The sequence below is a fragment of the Eublepharis macularius genome, chromosome 1, assembly GCF_028583425.1.
Source record: "Eublepharis macularius isolate TG4126 chromosome 1, MPM_Emac_v1.0, whole genome shotgun sequence".
In the NCBI taxonomy this organism is placed as follows: Eukaryota; Metazoa; Chordata; class Lepidosauria; order Squamata; family Eublepharidae; genus Eublepharis; species Eublepharis macularius.
The window spans coordinates 148,697,413-148,703,529 of NC_072790.1; the positions used below are offsets into that span (position 1 = coordinate 148,697,413).

A 6,117-nucleotide genomic window follows, 5' to 3' on the forward strand; every position below is an offset into this window, starting at 1 on the left:
TGACCAAGAAGGCCCTTTACTGGGTTTCTACCCATCTAGCCTCAGATGGTTGGGGCACCTGAAGCAGAGTAATCAAAAGTATTCATTAACCAGATTTCATATTGGTCCTTAACCCGTGGTTATATTCAGGCAGGTAGAAAATGATTTAGTTTTGTCTCTGACTTTTTCTTTCAGAATGATATGTGTTGCATCATCATTCATCACGAGGTGCTTGGAGAGCCAACACAATTCAACCTTGATTGCCTGGGGATGGGAAGGAGTGAAGACATGGTGCATGAATGATGGAACATAGTGGGGCACATGAGTTGAGGAAGTGCCTCAGAGTTCCTAGCTCCAATCAAGGTGCATGGCCTGGACAGGAAGGAGCTGTGGTTCGGTGATACAGCATCTGCTTGCTTTCACAAAATTCTAGGTTCAATATCTGCCATCTCCAGTTAAAAAGATCAGGTAATAGATAATGTGAAAGACTTCAATCTGAGAGCCTGAACAATTCCTACCAGTCTTAGTAGACATTAGACAATCTGACTTCAATAGATCAGCTTCATTTGTTCATGTAATGGATCCAACCTGATTGGACTCAGCCCTAAGACAGATCTAAGATGGCAGAGATAGTATGATTTTCAGTTGTTGGTTCCCTTACGTGTTCTGGAACCTCACAATATCCTTTCTTTACCAAACACTGACAGATTGTTTTGTCCAAGCCACCAGCCACTCATCAAGCAAGAGGAAATAGTGCATGCATTAGTTAAACTACATTTGTCACTGGGAGCTGGGGACATTAACAAGGTTGGTTTGTTTATTTATACCCTGCCTTTCTCTCCAGTGGAATTTAAAGCAGCTCACAGGTTCTCCTTTCCTCTGTTTTATCCTCATAACTTAGGAATTTCATTTATGGTAGCAGAGTTACTTAGAAGCATTTAGAAGCAAATGTGCATTAATGAATCTTTAGACAAGATAGAACTTTCAGTTTTATTGAAGCAAATTCCATCCATAGCAATATCTTGGAGAAGAAGGAAAGAGTCTTAATCTAGAGTCACTTTACCTGTTACTAAACCATGGCCTGAGATTGGCAGCGAGGCTGAGGTGTGGGTCTGTGGGTAAGGCTTTCATGGCAGAAGCTCAGAGGATCACATCCTTCTCCTGGAAGACCATGAGGCAACAGAGAGAGATCTCCCAAGAGGCACAGAGACAGAGGAGGAGTCAGGAGGCATTCCCACCTTACTTAGTCAGTTACGTATACACACAGAAAGACATGCAGCAACCCCCCCCCAATGTCCAAGGCATGCTGAGTCACCTATTCCAACAATAACAAGCCTGTGAGGTAGGTCAGGCTGAGAGTGGCCCAAGGCAACCAAGCAGCTTCCATTGCAGAGTAGGATTTAAATCAGCCCCATACTAGCCCCATACTGTAATCACTATAGCATGCTGGCTATGTGCCTAAAGATGCTATCTGTAGATGCAATTTTGTTTCTTGTTAGATTGGAGGTGTTCCAGTGTTGTGTGGATGACTTATATCATCGCAAAAGTATGATGAACAAAGGAGCATGTTATTTGAAACTTCACTGTCTAAAGCTATGATCTCATTCAAGAAAGTTTTAGTAATTGAGAAAAAAGAACTTTTTAGAGAAGAGCTAACGCGGAAAATAGATTATTGTTTACATACCTGTGGCTTGAAAGAGATAGCGAAGTGTGAGAAAGCTGAAAAATCGCGAGAAATGCTGAGCCGAGAAGAGGAACTGGAAGTGCGTCAGTGCAAAAGAGAGACTGGATGGAAGCGGCCTTTGAAGAACCGGAAGAGGAAGAACGCCATTTTGAAGAAGGGAAAGGGCTTGACCTCAAATTGGGCAGAAATAGGACATTTTGGATAAGGGAAAGGGCATAAACTTCAAGTAAAAACCATAGAGAAAAGACGCCCGACATTTTGGATACTAGGATCGCTAATTTTTAAAAGATTTCGTTAAAATTTAACATTTATACCGAGAAAAATAAATCAGCCACGCCATGGAGCTAAGGAAAAGAGCAGACTTGTGGGAGCGAGGCAAAGCAAGCCCCACGATGTCGAAGAAAGAATGGCAAACGGCGCTGGACAAAAAAGTCGCAGAGGGGAATAAGGAGATCAAAGATGATGCAAGAGATTGTGAAGGACATTAAGGAGCTTAAAGAGACTTTTAAATCAGAGATGGTGGAGTTGGTTAAAAATATTGATGAGGCTCAGCTGGAGCCGGGGTGGGCCGCAGCCTGCCTCTGCAGTGCCTGTTCGGCCGCCCCTGTGGAGGAGAGGAAGCAGCCATGACTTCGCTGCGGGCTTTCACCTGCAACGACCTCTTCCGCTTCAACAATATCAACTTGGATCCTCTCACGGAGACCTATGGAATTCCATTTTACTTGCAGTACTTGGCGCACTGGCCAGAGTATTTTATTGTTGCGGAAGCACCTGGTGGAGAACTAATGGGTTACATTATGGGGAAAGCTGAAGGTTCAGTGGCCAGAGAGTAATGGCATGGCCACGTTACAGCCCTCTCTGTTGCTCCTGAATTTCGCCGCCTTGGTTTGGCTGCTAAGCTAATGGAGCTCCTTGAAGAAATATCAGAAAGAAAGGGTGGATTTTTTGTGGACCTCTTTGTAAGAGTGTCAAATCAAGTTGCTGTGAATATGTACAAACAACTAGGCTACAGTGTTTACAGAACAGTGCTAGAATATTACTCTGCCAGCAATGGAGAACCTGATGAAGATGCTTATGATATGAGGAAAGCCCTGTCCCGAGACACAGAGAAGAAATCAATTATACCATTACCTCATCCTGTCAGACCGGAAGACATTGAATAAGTGGAGGTTGGTTACTTATGCAGTGTGCTGAAAATAACATTGGAGACAGCTGGAAATACTTTCAGAGGACACGGCATCACTTAAAAAAACGTAATTAGGAGTCTTGGAGCAATGAAGAGAGACTATGCAGATTTGAACTTTTGTTTTTAGGCTGTTTGGCAAAATCTTCTAATGCTGATGCAAAGCAGACTTATGACTTAAATCTTTTGTTTCAGATCCCAGTTGTTTTGAACTATTACTAGACTTCCAATTCTGATGAAGTATCACATCATCTTATAGGGCTTGGGATCTTAAAATGAACATGGAAAAAATAAAACCAATAAATGCAAAAAAAAAATATTGATGAGGTCAAGAAAGAATTACAATCGACACAGCAGAAAGTTAAAACAGTGGAAGATGAAACTGACAAGTTGGCTGTATCACACAAGATAGAAACCAAGGGTTTGAAAGGAAGAATGGCCGTGGTGGAATGTAAACATATGGAAAAACAACTTAGATTTCATGGAGTCCCGGAAGTGGAAGGGAAATCAACCCAAGAGCAGATTTCAGAAATACTAGCAGAACTTTTGAACAAAGAATTGGACGAGGTGGCAGCCTTTCTAGATGTGACATACAGAATCAACTCAAAATATGCAGCAGAAAAACATTTACCAAGAGATATAATAGTCCAATTTACAAAAAAAAGAATAAGAGAAGAGATTGTGAGTAAGCAATTTCAAAACCCTCTGGAAATTGATGGAAAAAGAGTGAGAATAATGAAGGAACTGCCTAGGGGGGTTTTATTGGAGAGGAAGAAATACAGAGAACTAGTACAAAGAATTGAACATTAGATATAGATGGGAAATACCAGAACGATTGAGCTTTGAATTTCGTGAGATCAAAAGAACACTCAGATCTGGACATGAGATGGAGATGTTCATAAAGGATTATGAAAAAGACTTACCCAAAAGATCTAAAATTTGACTATGGAGTGTAAAATCATATCTTGGAATGTAAATGGACTAAACTCACCTTCTAAACGTAAAACCACTTTCCACTGGCTATCTAAACAACATTGTAATATAATTTGTCTGCAGGAGACACATATTAGGAAACAGGATGTGAAATATTTAAAATTTGCTAAACTGGGGAAAGAATTTGCAGCTGCGTCAAACCAGAAAAAAGAGGAGTTGTTTTATATATTAAAAATGAGCTGCAACCAAAAATGATTTTAAATGATGCGGAAGCTAGATATATAGCAGTGGAAATAATTTGGAATACAAAGAAAATACTTTTGATTGGGATTTATGCACCTAATGGTGCTAAAGAGAACTTTTTAAAAGATTTACAGAACCAACTGGATGGACTAACATATGCTCAAATAATTCTGGCAGGTGACTTTAATGGAGTAACAAATTTGGACGATGATAAAAAAACGAAAGGTGCTCACAAAAAAAGAGGACTTTTGCCAAAATCCTTTTTTGAAATTAAAGATCAGGAAAATTTGGAAGATGTATGGAGAAGAAGTAATTCTAAAACAAAACAATACACGTTCTATTCGGCGAGACACTCGACATTATCAAGAATTGATATGATCTGGGCCTCCAAAGATTTGGCGGTATGGACTAAAGATGTGGAAGTAATGCCTAAAGTAGGCTCCGATCATAATCCAGTAATGTGGAAATTTGGGAAAGGCACCAAAAGACGAGGATGGAGGATAAATGAAGATTTGCTGCAACTAGAAGATAATATAGTGCTACTACAAAGAGAGACCAAATTCTTTATACAATATAATTTAAATAAAGATGTTTCAGTTGACAAAGTTTGGGACACCTACAAAGCAGTGATTAGAGGAACTTTAATGGATTTAAATGCAAGAGATAAGAGGAGAAAAGAAGAAAAAAGGCAAGAAATTATGGAAAAGATAAAGGCCAAGGAGTTACAATTAAAGAAAAGACCAGGGAAGAAGAGGCGGTATCAAGAAATAAAAATTTTGCAAGAACAGCTGAGAGTAATGAATAATAAAGAATTAGAGTGGGAACTGAAAAAATTGAATCAAAAGTCATTTGAAGGTGCGAATAAACCTGGGAAATATTTAGCGTGGCAGCTGAAAAAGAAAAGGGAGAAAAAAGTAATAACCAGGATTCAAGAAGATGGCAAGACGTTAACAGATCAATTGGCTATTAGTAGAGCTTTTTTAAGTATTATGCAAAACTGTATCAAAGAAAAGAAGTGAACTTGGACACTATTGATCAATATTTGAACAAGATTAATTTACCAATATTATCAGGAAAATGGAAGGAAAAGTTGAATGCAGAAATAACGGAGATGGAAATAAAAGAGGCTATTCGGACGACTAAGTTAGGGAAGGCACCAGGCCCAGATGGAATTACGGCTAGGTTCTACAAATTATTGGAAAATGAACTGGCACCTTTTTTGAAAGTGGTAATGAATGAAATTTTAAAAGGACAAAAGATACCAGAGTCTTGGAATGAGGCCAATATATCATTGATACCAAAAGAGAATCAAGATTCTCTTCAAGAACTATCGTCCTATTTCATTGTTAAATAATTATTACAAAATTTTTGCAAAAATTTTGGCGGAGAGATTAAAGGACTGGTTAGTCGAGTTCATTGCAGAAGAGCAGGCAGGGTTCCTTCCAAACAGGCAAATTAGAGACAATTTGAGAACTGTAGTAAATGCTATAGAATACTACGATAAACATTGTGAAAAGGAAGTTGGTTTCTTCTTTGTGGATGCAGAAAAAGCTTTTGATAATTTGAATTGGAATTTTATGTTTGCCACAATGGAAATGCTGCAAATGGGAAAAGATTTTATTCAAGCAGTAAAAGCAATATACAGAGACCAATGTGCGGCAATTGTAGTAAATGACGATTTAACAAAAAAATTGGAAACAAGAAAGGGTACAAGACAGGGGTGCCCATTATCTCCATTGTTGTTCATTTTGATTTTGGAACTGCTATTGATTCAAATACGGGAAGATGATACTATAAGAGGCATAAAGATTAAAGAATTTACCTAAAAGGTTAGAGCTTTTGCAGATCATGTGATGGTTATAGTGGAAGATCCAATACAAAACATGCTGAAATTGCTTGATAAGATAAAAGAGTTCAGAGATCTGGCTGGATTTTATGTTAATAAGAAGAAATCAAAGATATTATGCAAGAATATGACTAAACAAAAGCAACAAGAATTAATGGAACTTATTGATTGTGAAGTAACACATAAAGTTAAATATCTTGGAATTGAGCTAACTGCGAAAAATATCGATTTATTCAAGAATAACTATGA

At 38.5% G+C, this 6,117-nt stretch overlaps 1 pseudogene; it reads left to right on the plus strand.

The window, feature by feature from the left end:
* The first annotated feature begins 2,216 nt into the window (after positions 1-2,216).
* Positions 2,217-3,131, plus strand: LOC129335928 (N-alpha-acetyltransferase 20-like; annotated as a pseudogene).
* Positions 3,132-6,117: the final 2,986 nt, after the last annotated feature.